This window comes from Oncorhynchus mykiss, chromosome 5, assembly GCF_057628025.1.
Source record: "Oncorhynchus mykiss isolate SJ-2025 chromosome 5, ASM5762802v1, whole genome shotgun sequence".
Classification (NCBI taxonomy): Eukaryota; Metazoa; Chordata; class Actinopteri; order Salmoniformes; family Salmonidae; genus Oncorhynchus; species Oncorhynchus mykiss.
In genome coordinates, this window is record NC_143026.1 from 73986797 (window position 1) to 74003597 (window position 16801).

Sequence of the window (16801 nt, forward strand, 5' to 3'; positions counted from 1 at the left end):
GTCAACACTCAGCAGGTGATCACTAACACACCACCGCCACTCTGCTTTCAGGCGTTCATATTTCTGTAGTTTTTCCTCTATAACCCCTCGCCCTCTCTCTCCCTCCCTCCCTATCCTCAGTACCTGGAGCTGAGGGAGAGCTGTTCTTGCCCTCCCTGCCACAGACCCCAGAGCTGTCTTCCCTCAGTGTCAAAGTGCTTCTGGGCACTGCCAGGTACTGGAGGGGGAGACTGAAGCCACTACCCCTGCCCCAGACCCCAACCCCATCACAGCAGGGGGACGGGGTACTGCCCTGATAGCCTCAGCAACAGCCCTTGCGCTAACCCTAGACACTGCTACCCCCCTGACCCAGACCTCTTCATAAAATGGGTTTCCATGGCCGAGTTGCCGCACACAAGCCTAAAATTATCACACGCAATGCCTAGCGTCAGCTGGAGTGGTGTAAAGCTCACCACCTTTGGACTCTGGAGCGTGGAAACTTGTTCTCTGGAGTGATTAATCCTTGCTTCACCATCTGGCAGTCTGACGGACAAATCTGGGATTGTGGCAACAGTTTGGGAAAGGCTCTTTCCTGTTTCAGCATGACAATGCCACCGTGCACAAAGTGAGGTCCATACAGAATTGGTTTGTCAAGATTGGTGTGGAAGAACTTGACTGGCCTGCACAAAACCCTGACCTCAACCCCATCGATCACCTTTGGGATGAATTGGAATGCTGACTGTGAGCCAGGCCTAATCGCCCAACATCAGTGCCCGACCTCACTAATGCTGTTGTGGCTGAATGGAAGCCAGTCCCCGCAGCAATGTTCTAACATCAAGTGGAAAGCCATTCCAGAAGAGTGGAGGCTGTTATAGCAGCAAAGGGGGGGGACCAACTCCATATTAATGCGCATGATTTTGTAATAAGATGTTCGGCGATAACGTGTCCACATACTTTCGGTAATGTAGTGTATCTTTGGTTATGCCTAAATATGACAGGGTTATTATTCTTGGAGATCTGAACATTCATGTGTGTTGCCCAACTAATGCACTAGCTGGAGTTTCTGAACCTGTTTGAATCCTTTAACTTAGTGCTACTCCCACAACTCGAAAACACGTTTTAAAGACAAGTGAGCATGTTGTTGGTGCCCCCCCCTAACAGTGACATGCTTGCATCCCCTGATCTCTGGGAACAGCTTTTACGATTCTTTACAGAAAACATATAACATACTAGATCCAGATTGACAGTAGCTGACACAGTACCATCATTTCTGGTCAGGAGGCTCCTCAGAGGAGGAAGGGGAGGACCATCCTCTTCAGTTATTTTTATAAAAATATAAATAGTGAAACATTAAAAGTATCCTTTTTAGATAATACTAAATATAGTCACGTCACCAAATAATTGATTAAAAAACACTAATTTGCAGGTCTACAGAGGCCACAGCAGCACTCTGTAGGGTGTAGCCGGAAGACGACTACAGTTGAAGTCGGACGTTTACATATACTTAGGTTAAAACGTGTTTTTCTACCGCTCCACAAATGTCAAATGAGATGCGTTCTGTCTCCTAGAGATGAACATACTTTGGTGCGAAAAGTGCAAATCAATCCCAGAACAACAGCAAAGGACCTTGTGAAGAAGCTGGAGGAAACAGGTACAAATTATCTATATCCAGAGTAACACGAGTCCTATATCGACATAACCTGAAAGGCCGCTCGGCAAGGAAGAATCTGCTCCAAAACCGCCATAAAAAAGCCAGACTACGGTTTGCAACTGCACATTTGGACAAAGATCGTAGCTTTTGGAGAAATATCCTCTGGTCTGATGAAACAAATATTGAGCTGTTTGGCCATAATGACCACCGTTATGTTTGGAGGAAAAAGGGGGAGGCTTGCAAGCCGAAGAACACCATCCCAAACCGTGAAGCACTGTGGTGGCAGAATCATGTTATGGGGATGCTTTGCTGCAGGAGGGACTGGTGCACTTCACAAAATAGATGGCATCATGAGGAGGACAATTATGTGAATATATTGAAGCAACATCTGAAGACATCAGTCAGGAAGTTAAAGCTTGGTCTCTTGGTCTTCCAAATGGGCAATGACCCCAAGCATACTTCCAAAGTTGTGGCAAAATGGCTTAAGAACAACAAAGTCAAGGTATTGGAGTGGCCATCACAAAGCCCTGACCTCAAATCCTATAGAAAATCAACCCTATCGAACATTTGTGGGCAGAACTGAAAAAGCATGTGCGAGCAAGGAGGCCTACAAACCTGCCTCAGTTACACCAGCTCTGTCAGGAGGAATGGCCCAAAATTCACCCAACTTATTGTGGAAAGCTTGTGGAAGGCTCCCTGACATGTTTGACCCAATTTAAAAAATGTAAAGGCAACGCTACCAAATACTAATTGAGTGTATGTAAACTTCTGACCCACTGGGAATGTGATGAAATAAATAAAAGCTGAAATAAATCATTCTCAACTATTATTCTGACATTTCATATTCTTAAAATAAAGTGGTGATACTAACTGACCTAAGACAGGGAATTTTTACTCTGATTAAATGTCAGGAATTGTGAAAAACGGAGTTTAAATGTATTTGGCTAAGGTGTATGTAAACTTATGACTTCAACTGTAGCTTCTGTCTTCCTAAGGGTACATTGACTTCAGTACAAAACCTACGAGGCTCATGGTTCTCACCCAGTCCCTTACATCACCACCTGTTACGATGTAATTGTGGAAATGTGGCCATCATCAAGGTAATTTAAAATACTTCTATGTGTCGTCCTGAAGGGATGACAATGTGTTTTATTTTAGTCAAATATCTATTTTAAGATGCATGTGAGCCCATAGAAATGTGTAGTTTTGTAAAAAAAACATGTATGGAACATGCCAGAGGTCATGTATTTTCTATACTAGAATGAAACTGACAATTCAAAAATGAAACTGCTCTAATTGTGGTTTGTCTTTGTAACGTAAGTGTGAATGTCTGGGTTCTAACCTTGGTCGACTGTGTTAGCCCACTGACTTAAAGCCTAGGCATTGGCTCATGGGGCTTGCACAAGTCTCCACTGTCCTTTCCTTTCTTGTCGAAGGGAATCGCATGAGGCAGAGTCACACACACACAAATACACATACAGGAGGGTGTGAGAGCGTGGTCCCAGGGGAAGGAAGCAGAAGAAACTAATTATCTTGAGAGAGAAGCTGCTTCCTAACACACACACACACTACCCAGTGATATGCACACACACAAACGACCCATTACTAACAGATAGCGGTGGAAGAGTTAACAGAGGGAAGAGCGAACAAGAGCAGTGGTCGAAGTGAAGGATGCAGAGGAGTACAGGTCCCTCAACAACTGTGGAATGAAAAGAGAGGGTGTGTATGCATGCACTGTATTCAGACTTGAATCTTTCCACATTTTGTTATGTTGCAGCCTTATTCTAAAATGGATTAAATACATTTTTCCCTCAATCCACACACAACACGCCATAATGACAAAGCAAAAACAGGTTTTTAGAATGTTTTGGGAAATCTATTAAAAGTAAAAAAACAGAAATTCCTTATCTACATAAGTATTCAGACCCTTTGCTGTGAGACTCGAAATTGAGCTCAGGTACATCATGTTTCCATTTTATCATCCTTGAGAGATGTTCCTACAACTTGGTTATAGTCCACCTGTGGTAAATTCAATTGATTGGACATGATTTGAAAAGTCACACGCCTGTCTACATAAGGTCCCACGGTTGACAGTTCATGTCAGAGCAAAAATTAAGCCGAGAGGTCAAAGGAATTGTCCGTAGAGCTCCGAGACAGGATTGTGTCGAGGATCTGGGGAAGGGTACCGAAAAATGTCTGCAGCATTGAATGTCCCCAAGAACACAGTGGCCTCCATCATTCTTAAATGGAAGAAGTTTGGAACCACCAAGACTCTTCCTAGAGCTGGCCGCCTGACCAAAGAGAGCAATCAGGGGAGAAGGGCCTTGGTCAGGGAGGTGACCAAGAACCCAATGTTTACTCTGACAGAGTTCCTCTGTGGAGATGGAAGAACCTTCCAGAAGGACGTCCATCTTTGTAGCACTCCACCAATCAGGCCTTTATGGTAGAGTGGCCAGACGGAAGCCACTCCTCAGTAAAATGCACGACAGTCCACTTGGAGTTTGCCGAAAGGCACCGAAAGGACTCTCAGACCATGAGAAATAAGATTCTCTGGTCTGAAGAAACCAAGATTGAACCCTTTTGCCTGAATGTCAAGCGTCACGTCTGGAGGAAACCTGGCACTCAAAGGAAGAGCCCAGTCAGACTTGTCTCAGTGTCCATATAGACATGGAGTAATGCAGAGTACTGAGAACAAGTGAAACATCTCTTGTCCTGTTCACTCAACCACCACACAGAGACACATCTGGACCAGGCAGCTTTTCTGCACTGAGCAGAATTGAACATGAATGCGTTCAAAGTAGACAATACACACGCTAGATAATTGTAACTAACACATGAGGTAATTGTAAGTCTAAACAAGTCTGCTCCAGACTGAGCCTCCTCAGGAACAATTAGGAGAGAGGGAGCAGACATAAATAGAGAAGGAGGAATAGAACCATAGAGCAAGGGAAGAGGGAAAATAATGGTGAGAGTGTGAGGCCGAGATGGAAAGATAGACATGCTGAGAAAGGCAGAGGGGGCTAGAGAAAGGAGATATGTTGAGCTGTCTTAGGCTGCTGTCAGAAAGAGGACTAAAACCTCTGGCTGTGTTTACCTGACAAGGTTGGAGAGAAGAGTCAGTGAAAGAAGGAGGGGAAGATGGAGGCAGTGAGAGATAGACATGCGTTGGGGGTTGGGAGGGTACTGAAGAGAGAGATGGAGAAAGAGGAACACAAAAAAAGAGAGAGGGTATGGAGGGAGAGAGATGGAGAACTCTCTATTTTAATCCAGATACAGAGTGCAGCCCTAAACTCCACGCTCTGCCACGTGTCACCCACATTGTATGGTTCTTATAGAGGCGTGAATGTATATTTTTCCCTCCATCACCCCCTCTCTCGGTCCCTCCCTCTCTATCACCCTCTCTCACCTTTTGTTAGGTTGTTACTGGGTCCTTCAACTTTAATCCCACTCTTTAATAACTCTCCAGATCAGGGCTCACAGTTCCGACTAATCTCACACAGAAATAGATCTTCTCTCTTCCTCTCTCTCGCATGTGTGTGTGTGCTGTAGCCATATGCAGGTATTACTGTTTGGCTGAGTATTGCTGGCTCTCTGCTCTCTCTGATGCCAATGCGAATTCCCCAAAGTACGGAAACAGCACCGACAGCTAATTAGCATGTAGCATTACAATTTGTTTCCAGACCAGTCGAGACCAGCGGAGTAAAAACTCATAATTATCAGCTTACATTCAGTCAGCCCATAAAATCGCTTCTACAGGCCAAAAATATACACACATTTCTTGAAACATTATCTTAACAGCCTTTATATCTACAGTATAAGCATTTCGCTACACCCACAATAACATTTGATTTATAATAGACATGTTCGTGCAGTGGCGAACCTGTAGGCTTTGTGTGTGTAACATGTTAAAGGAAAAGCCTAGTGGTTAGAGCGTTGGACTAGTAACCGGAAGGTTGCGAGTTCAAACCCCCGAGCTGACAAGGTACAAATCTGTCGTTCTGCCCCTGAACAGGCAGTTAACCCACTGTTCCCAGGCCGTCATTGAAAATAAGAATTTGTTCTTAACTGACTTGCCTGGTTAAATAAAGGTAAAATAAAAAAATAAAAAAAGGATAACCAGTCCATAAACTCAGACATAATAAACCAGTAGGTCCCAATCAAAAGAATACAAAAACACAACTATTAAGCATTTTCCAATCAAAATGTACAACTATTACTTCCCATTGCAAAAAAACATTTCATGTTTCATTTCATGTTTAGCACAAAGTAACCAGTGACCTAAAGGTTAAAGTGGAACTGACAGCGTTTGAACTACTTTGCAAATATGAAACAAACAGACAATCATAATATCAGAAATGCCCACTTTATGCTACTTAACCTACTTTAAAAGAGGTTTTATAAAGAGGTTCTATTTGACTCAACGTTCCATGATGTACACTAAGGCATTGTTGGCAGAATAGATGGATGAAGTTCAATGGTGATTAATATAATTGATCAATGCATTTCTTGGTAGTCAAAAAATATTGCTATCAGGTTGTAAATCACAGCTGGCATCGTACATCGTTTGCTGACTCCATTCGGGATGCACTGTTTTTCAGTTTCAATGACTATATTCTGAACAAAAATGGACGAATGTAACCGGGAATGTCAATACAATCAAATAAGCAAGGGCAATAATCACAAGTCTGTCATGACGTGGCTAATAGTCTAGCATATCTATCTATTTATGTAGCAATCTAAAAACACAGTGGTAACATTAGCTAGATAATTAGCAATCTAGCTGCTAGGAAGATGTCATGTTATGCCATTGGAGGAGTGGGTAAGTGACTGACTTTTTCCCCTGTATTGTTTTTCGGTGTCTATACACAGCTAGAGTTGCAGGTGTCATTTGGTTAGCTAGCAAGAACTTCAACAACTGTTATCTCTTGCATTCCAAATTCACTCTGAGCACTCTCATCTAAGTGTGCCAGAGCGCAGAACAACTGATGAATTTACAAAAGCGCAACACCTGCTGAATATGACCCGTGTCAGTAAAGATAGGTAAAAAAAAGTAATACTTAGTCAAGAACACTCTAGATAACCAGCTCTGCTATGATGAGTAAAATGGTCAGAGTGAGGTGTTCTTCCATTTGCGTCTGGAAGTAGCTAGCTAGCAAGCTAGCCAACTTTAGCCAGTTAGCGTGTGTGCTTGGTTGGGACAAGCATGCATTGGCAGGCAAGCTGCAGAAGGATGAGGCGGCTATTCCCCATCGTTTATCAGTGAAGTTTTGACGGCCAACTAGCTGAAAAAGTTTGAGAGGGTTTATCTAGTTCCTAAGTTATCTTGCTCTGGCTAGCATTAGTTGTTGATCTTGTTGTTGTTGACGTGCATCACTGAGGGAGAGAGAGACTACTTTTTTCATGGTTGTTTGATCAACAGGTCTGTAAAGTTCCCAAATGTAAGAGGACTCCTGTTTTACAAACAGTATTTGCAGAAATCCATTCAGGTGTATTTTGTGACTTTTGGCGAATATGTTCTAATGATCTGAAGTTGCGTGGTTGCAACTACCTGTAAACACACAGTCCAGTTCAAAGTGAATGATGGCAGGTCCAACTACCTGTAAACACACAGTCCAGTTCAACGTGAATGATGGCAGGAACAACTACCTGTAAACACACAGTCCAGTTCAACGTGAATGATGGCAGGAACAACTACCTGTAAACACACAGTCCAGTTCAAAGTGAATGATAGCAGGAACAACTACCTGTAAACACACAGTCCAGTTCAAAGTGAATGATGGCAGGTCCAACTACCTGTAAAAACACAGTCCAGTTCAACGTGAATGATGGCAGGACCAACTACCTGTAAAAACACAGTCCAGTTCAACGTGAATGATGGCAGGTCCAACTACCTGTAAACACACAGTCCAGTTCAAAGTGAATGATGGCAGGACCAACTACCTGTAAAAACACAGTCCAGTTCAACGTGAATGATGGCAGGACCAACTACCTGTAAAAACACAGTCCAGTTCAACGTGAATGATGGCAGGAACAACTACCTGTAAACACACAGTCCAGTTCAACATGAATGATGGCAGGACCAACTACCTGTAAACACACAGTCCAGTTCAAAGTGAATGATGGCAGGACCAACTACCTGTAAACACACAGTCCAGTTCAAAGTGAATGATGGCAGGACCAACTACCTGTAAACACACAATCCAGTTCAAAGTGAATGATGGCAGGACCAACTACCTGTAAACACACAGTCCAGTTCAAAGTGAATGATGGCAGGACCAACTACCTGTAAACACACAGTCCAGTTCAAAGTGAATGATGGCAGGACCAACTACCTGTAAACACACAGTCCAGTTCAACGTGAATGATGGCAGGACCATGTGGCAAACGGCTTGTTTGTATAAAGGCCTACAGTACTGTAGCTCTGATTGGCTATAGCTCAACGGTCTGTGTAGACTCCATTACTGGACAAGACCATTGTTTTTATTAGGTTTTATTTACTGCAGTGCCTATTAATTGTCCAAACGCACAGCCGCTTTCCCACTCTATATTTCTATAGAATTTTCACAAATGCTTTTAGTATACTTAATTCCCAAACACTATGAATTTAGGAAAATGTGAAAATGACCATATCTAAGTGGTCGCTTGTCAGTAAAAGTTTAAAAAGTGTAATTCTTCCTGGGGGTGTTTATGAAAAGATTGTAATAAGATTTCATGTGGCTAAAATGCTTTCAGTTCCACTTAAAATGTAACAATGTTTCATACACAAGTTATTTCAAAGAGATGGCTAACAACAGCAAGCACACTGCAATAAAACACAGTTCCACTTACCGGATGATGATCATTTGAAACTTAAATTCTTGTTGAAAGTTATTCTTGAAAAGGGAGAAGCTATCCTCTTTGATAACACCTGCTACAGCCGCTGCAAACTAGCCAACAACAAAAGCTAGCTAGCTGGACCGTGGAAAAACTACTGCTCACTATTATTGCACAGTGACCTGTTGGCCTTCAAGAAGACAGAAGTTTCCATACCTTTTTGTAAAAACGGTCCCACCCATTAAGTCAAAATGTGATTGGTTGATTCCTCTGTCACTCCAAAATGTTGCCCTAATACAGTTGTCCAGCTTTATCTAGCTTCTGATGGCCAGGACTCCAGCAGTGTTAACCCTTTTCTTTTCAACAAAAACTATAAACATTAAATCAGAACATCATTGAAAATACTATTACAGTTATCATTATTATAGTCATTATTTTTAAATCCTTAGCCCTTCTCTGAAGGCATAGAAAGCCCATTGTATTCCACTGGGTTTGAGTTAGTAATCATCTGTAGAGTGGATCTATTTTCCATTTGTTCACTATTCCGAATGTCTAAAGAATCCATATGTTCTGAAATATGAACACAGAAATACTGGACATTTTTAACTTGTATGTGGTGATTTGACACAATTACAATCATGGTCTTGAATTGGACTCGATTTTCTCCGGTCTTGAATCGATCTCGCTTTAGGTGGTCTCGAACACAGAACTGCCACAGAGCAAGCCACACATGCTCACATAGCTTACTAAACGCCCACACACACAAGCTGACGGACACTTACTAAGGCTTTTACCAAACAGAACTTCTCTCATACTCAGCCACCACCGCCCGTTGTCACACTTGTGTATGTGTGTTAACGAGAGGTTGCCAAGGACACACACACAGATGAGACAAGGTGTCAGAGCAACTGTGATCTGGTAAATGTCATCTGACTATTTAATTTAGTGTTGAGCGTACCCATGCTTGTGTGTGTGTGATACATTTGTTTGTCTCCTTGGCCTACATAGGCCAGTTGTAAGTAGCACAGTGAGCAGCTCCTTCCCCAGTAGACCCAGCTGAATAATGCATTCCCTCTCTCCCCCTCCCTCCTACCCTGAATAATAGAGCAGTGTTGGGGCTGCTGGGTAATAAGATACACTGGCTCCGGAATAACTTGCTGGACAATGTGACAGTGTGTGAGAGAGAGATCATCTTGGTAATGACTGCTATTATTCTGCGGCTTTGGGACCAAATATACACAGGCACAGCCTGTTATATGACTGCGTGTGTGTCTGTTTGTGTGTGTCTGTTTGTGTGTGCGTGCGTCTGCTATTATTCCAGGCATTAGAGACCAGGCACATGCATGGTCTTATGTTAGCCTATGGGCCAATGGAGAGCTGCTCAGAATAACATTATACATATCTCTTTTTCTCTTTCTTTCTTTTTGTGTTTGTGTTTCAGCATGTGTGTGTGTGTGTGTGTGTGTGTGTGTGTGTGTGTGTGTGTGTCAGGGGGTTGGCTTTGTGACTTTTCTAGATTGACAGGAGTGCTCCATATTATAGCCCAGACTCTGAAGTGTGTGTGTCTCTTAGTATGCTGTCCCTGTCCTTCTCTCCACTCTTTCTTTCTCCTGTTATCCCACCCCTCCTCCACTTTAAGCAATAGTCTAATCTTCTCAACCCTCTCTCTCCTCCAGCATAATTTAAATCCAATGAATACTTAATGACCCAGAATCCGACCTGAAACCCACTTCCCTCAACTCACCTCCTACACCTCTCACCTCTCTCATCATTTTCTCTGAAACGTGAATTAAGGATTGTGGCTTTTATACAGTTGACCAAATGCATTTCACATAATGCTAGGCTATTTGCTGTTAAATAACATTTTCAAAAGGTTGAAGTTCATAATCTCACTGGATTATCCTATCATTAGCCTACCCGTGTTGGCTATTTAAAGGCCCAAAAATATTGCCGTACCTTTCTACTATGTCAACCATCCAGCCAAATCCAACAATTCCATGCCATGTGTCCTTATAAACGTGCACACAGGTATTCCATGATATGTGGTAATAATCCGTCACTGCAGTTTATTGCCAGATATCGTCATTCATCACATACACAAATGCAATATATAATCATTACACGACTTTCAAGGAGTAGTACATTTGAGACAAACATATAAGTAGGCTATAACTTTTCCATTGTATAAAATTACATCCTCACAATTGCTTGCTTGCCATACTAGTCTGTTCAGCAAGAAATTAGCCAGCCACAACTGACCGTTGAGGGATAATGTTGATTGCAAGGTCTACCTGTTGTATTCGGCGCACGTGACAAATAAACTTTGATTTGATTTGATTGGCGGTTGGAATGATGGCCAATGAGGTTGCAAGTTTAAAGCAGGGGGCGGGATCATATCTGCACAGCATTGTCTAATGAGGTTGTGGGGTGAGCCTAAGCATGTGCATGTTTTGTGCATAGCTGCAAGGGCTTAAGAGCAATTACTGACGTAGTACACAACTTTCAGGGACCCTATTTGGCTCTTGGGCGCTGCTTTCAGAACTACTGGCAAAAACATATACAAAAGGTATGGAGATTCTAACTCTGGATGTAGCTCCCATCGCTGGTTAATAAGGCATAGTTTGTGAAAGGTAAAGTAGCAAAACTGTTATTTTATTTAGAAGAGTCTGCATATTAGTGTCACTGAAAGCACACACTGAAAATGAGGGAGAGAATGGTCAATATTGGGAACTGAAGGGAAGTAGGGAACATCGGCAGGGAACTTTCAGGGTCACTTTGTACAGGCCAGCCCAGGGCTTTGTGTGTGTGTGTGGGTGTGGGTGTGGGCGGGCGGGCTAGTGGCTGGTAGTCAAGTCTATATGATATAAGAATATTGCCGCTGTCATTCCCTGCTGGCTGGTTCAATTATTAATCCAGCAATTCTGTCTCTGAGACCAGACCACTGTCTGTACCGGCATAACATCCCCACTCCCTTCACAGTTTGAGAGAGAGGGAGGATGTATGGATAGACAGATAAATAAAGTGCTACAGGCAATGGTGGAAGTTGAATCACATCTGTGACATCACCTTGTGTGTCATCACTCCCCAGGCGTCCTTGCTAGGTGCTAAGTCACTGTGATGCTGTTCTCAAATCTCTTACCTTGGAGATTAGGTTCTGCTGTTCTGTTGCTGCGCTCCTGAAGAAACCCTGCCAAGCTGCCCTGCAGAGGGACTCCAACACACAACCTTGCAGGACTAAACTGACTGAAATAGAAAATAGATTGCAAGGCCACTGAGTCGTCTGCCCACTGCGCGCGCACACACACACACACACACCTCCACGATCCACAGTCTCGGGGCTGACCTTAAGGGTGCCTGGCACAAATTTCAAACAAGCAAGTGTGTGTGTGCGCGTGCGCAAGCTTGCGTAAGCATTACTCCTGTGGGAGTAGGTTATAAATCAGGTATAGTTCCACAGGGAATGTTCACTCTGCTGAACAATAGATGGGTAGGTGTGTGTCTCTGTAGGCAGAGAGGGGGCGACTGGAAGTGACAGTTTGGTCAGAAACTATTATTTTGGAGCTGATGTTGAGTGGTCTGCAACTACGGACTGGTCTGTAACTACTCTACTCTGTGTGTGTGTGTGTGTGTGTGTGTGTGTGTGTGTGTGTGTGTGTGTGCGCGAGAGAGAGAGACTGGTCTGTAAGTACTCTACTGTGGTTCTCTGCTAAATCAGCACTTTTCTCTGGGACATGGATCACACTAGGAGAGAGTGAGTGTGCTGACGTAGAGCTCCCTCATCAGAGCTGCAACGTTTGGTCCTCGGGCTCTACTGGAGCTCAGCCAGAATTACACTGCAACACCACCACTAACCTCTCTCTCTTTCCTTCTCTCAGTACCTTTCACTAACTTCATACGTTCTGACTGTGACAACACGTGTGTTCCAGACCAAATAGACATGTTGCTATGAATGCCAGTGGTGCTGCAGGCAGGGAAACTTAGCTGTGTCATTCACTACAGTAAAGACACATTGTAGACCTGACGTTTATAAATCCATTCCTTTAGTAATTTCTCTCCATCTGAGCAAGAGAGCGAGGGCGAGCGAGAACAGAATATAAGGGGAAGAAAAGGTTTGTTGTCATGAAGCTGCTTTGTTGGTTGTGTAAAGTAAGGAGGAGAGTGAGGGTTGTTACAGCGCGTCCTTGCAGAACCTCTTTGTTATTATTACTGCAATGAACCCTGCTAGCAATTCTGTTACTGTTGACGAAACCAACAACAATACGTTTTATTTCTGGAGTAATATGATAACATTAGTTCTGGAGTAATATGATAACATTAGTTCTGGAGTAATATGATAACATTAGTTCTGGAGTAATATGATTACATTAGTTCTGGAGTAATATGATTACATTAGTTCTGGAGTAATATGATTACATTAGTTCTGGAGTAATATGATAACATTAGTTCTGGAGTAATATGATTACATTAGTTCTGGAGTAATATGATTACATTAGTTCTGGAGTAATATGATTACATTAGTTCTGGAGTAATATGATTACATTAGTTCTGGAGTAAAATGATTACATTAGTTCTGGAGTAATATGATTACATTAGTTCTGGAGTAATATGATTACATTAGTTCTGGAGTAATATGATTACATTAGTTCTGGAGTAATATGATAACATTAGTTCTGGAGTAATATGATTACATTAGTTCTGGAGTAATATGATTACATTAGTTCTGGAGTAATATGATTACATTAGTTCTGGAGTAATATGATTACATTAGTTCTGGAGTAATATGATTACATTAGTTCTGGAGTAATATGATTACATTAGTTCTGGAGTAATATGATTACATTAGTTCTGGAGTAATATGATTACATTAGTTCTGGAGTAATATGATAACATTAGTTCTGGAGTAATATGATTACATTAGTTCTGGAGTAATATGATTACATTAGTTCTGGAGTAATATGATAACATTAGTTCTGGAGTAATATGATTACATTAGTTCTGGAGTAATATGATAACATTAGTTCTGGAGTAATATGATTACATTAGTTCTGGAGTAATATGATTACATTAGTTCTGGAGTAATATGATAACATTAGTTCTGGAGTAATATGATTACATTAGTTCTGGAGTAAAATGATAACATTAGTTCTGGAGTAATATGATAACATTAGTTCTGGAGTAATATGATAACATTAGTTCTGGAGTAATATGATTACATTAGTTCTGGAGTAATATGATAACATTAGTTCTGGAGTAATATGATAACATTAGTTCTGGAGTAATATGATTACATTAGTTCTGGAGTAATATGATTACATTAGTTCTGGAGTAATATGATTACATTAGTTCTGGAGTAAAATGATTACATTAGTTCTGGAGTAATATGATTACATTAGTTATGGAGTAATATGATTACATTAGTTCTGGAGTAATATGATTACATTAGTTCTGGGGTAATATGATAACATTAGTTCTGGAGTAATATGATTACATTAGTTCTGGAGTAATATGATTACATTAGTTCTGGAGTAATATGATTACATTAGTTCTGGAGTAATATGATTACATTAGTTCTGGAGTAATATGATTACATTAGTTCTGGAGTAATATGATTACATTAGTTCTGGAGTAATATGATTACATTAGTTCTGGAGTAATATGATTACATTAGTTCTGGAGTAATATGATTACATTAGTTCTGGAGTAATATGATTACATTAGTTCTGGGGTAATATGATAACATTAGTTCTGGAGTAATATGATTACATTAGTTCTGGGGTAATATGATTACATTAGTTCTGGAGTAATATGATTACATTAGTTATGGAGTAATATGATTACATTAGTTATGGAGTAATATGATTACATTAGTTCTGGAGTAATATGATTACATTAGTTCTGGAGTAATATGATTACATTAGTTCTGGAGTAAAATGATTACATTAGTTCTGGAGTAATATGATTACATTAGTTCTGGAGTAATATGATTACATTAGTTCTGGAGTAAAATGATTACATTAGTTCTGGAGTAATATGATAACATTAGTTCTGGAGTAATATGATTACATTAGTTCTGGAGTAATATGATTACATTAGTTCTGGAGTAATATGATTACATTAGTTCTGGAGTAAAATGATTACATTAGTTCTGGAGTAATATGATTACATTAGTTCTGGAGTAATATGATTACATTAGTTCTGGAGTAAAATGATTACATTAGTTCTGGAGTAATATGATAACATTAGTTCTGGAGTAATATGATTACATTAGTTCTGGAGTAATATGATAACATTAGTTCTGGAGTAATATGATAACATTAGTTCTGGAGTAATATGATTACATTAGTTCTGGAGTAATATGATAACATTATTTCTGGAGTAATATGATTACATTAGTTCTGGAGTAATATGATTACATTAGTTCTGGAGTAATATGATAACATTAGTTCTGGAGTAATATGATAACATTAGTTCTGGAGTAATATGATTACATTAGTTCTGGAGTAAAATGATTACATTAGTTCTGGAGTAATATGATTACATTAGTTATGGAGTAATATGATAACATTAGTTCTGGAGTAATATGATTACATTAGTTATGGAGTAATATGATAACATTAGTTCTGGAGTAATATGATAACATTAGTTCTGGAGTAATATGATAACATTAGTTCTGGAGTAATATGATTACATTAGTTCTGGAGTAATATGATAACATTAGTTCTGGAGTAATATGATAACATTAGTTCTGGAGTAATATGATTACATTAGTTCTGGAGTAATATGATTACATTAGTTCTGGAGTAATATGATTACATTAGTTCTGGAGTAATATGATAACATTAGTTCTGGAGTAATATGATAACATTAGTTCTGGAGTAATATGATAACATTAGTTCTGGAGTAATATGATTACATTAGTTCTGGAGTAATATGATTACATTAGTTCTGGAGTAATATGATTACATTAGTTCTGGAGTAATATGATAACATTAGTTCTGGAGTAATATGATAACATTAGTTCTGGAGTAATATGATAACATTAGTTCTGGAGTAATATGATAACATTAGTTCTGGAGTAATATGATAACATTAGTTCTGGAGTAATATGATTACATTAGTTCTGGAGTAATATGATAACATTAGTTCTGGAGTAATATGATTACATTAGTTCTGGAGTAATATGATTACATTTGCATGAAAATAAACAGTGGGTTGCTCAAAGGGCACCAATATCAAGACTGTGTTTAATAAATTGATTTTATAATAAATGGAAACAAAACATTATTCCTTGCGAAACCTTTTCACATGATGAAGAGAAAATAATTGGGACCCTGAATTAAGTGTGTGTGTGTGTTTTGTTCTAGGTGAGGGCAGAGTAAGAGTGTACTGAAAAGGGCAAGCTCAAGTGACAAGATGGCCGTGTCACCACGTGTGTGTGTGTGACCCTCACGTTGTCGTGGTAATTAACAGATAACCTTTAACAAGATGTGGGCGTCGCTGGCCTTAACGAGGAAAATGTCACGCTTAAAGAGAGGGAGACAAGGACACACACACACACAGTGAGACAAGATGTGACAAGGTGTCAGAGTAACTGTGATCTGGTAAATGTCATCTGACAATTTCATTTAGTGTATGTTTCAACTTGATCAGTTGGGATGTAACCTAAATTATATGAGTGTTGGGAGATAACACCAACACCAAATAAGAACGAAGCAATAAGACAAGCATATGGGGGATTCAGGCGAAGCTATGTCCATCTCTCGATGCTCTCCTCCTCCAATGGTCACATGCATACCTTGTCACCCCCCCCCCCCCCCCCCCTTCATCCTCTTCCTCTCCGCTCTTTGTCTGTCTGACTCTGAGTCTAGAGGTTTGACAACCCATTTATGGAGAGAGAGATTGTGTGTGTTGTCCGTCAGTGAAAACACGCAGAGTTATCCAGGTGGCACTCAGAGGAGCTGTTTGTTGTAATGAGTGTAGAGTAGAACTAGACTCTCAGCACCAGCTTGGTAGTTAATTATCTGCGCTGTGAATTGTTGTTGAGAGCTAGTTGGATCAGGTGTACTAGAAATAAACCAATATTTAGAATGGCTCAGGGGGGGAGGGCGAGGTCATACTGTGTTGAGAAACCCTGACATGGTGCTGCTAGACAGTAGACTAAAGCACTCCCAGTGATATGTGAAACCTGTACCTCTTGCTGTCTGGGAAAAATAACATGCAGTTGAAGTCGGAAGTTTACAAACACCTTAGCCAAATACATTTAAACTCAGTTTTTCACAATTCCTGACATTTAATCCTAGTAAAAATGTCCTGTCTTAGGTCACCACTTTTATTTTAAGAATATATAATAGTAGAGTG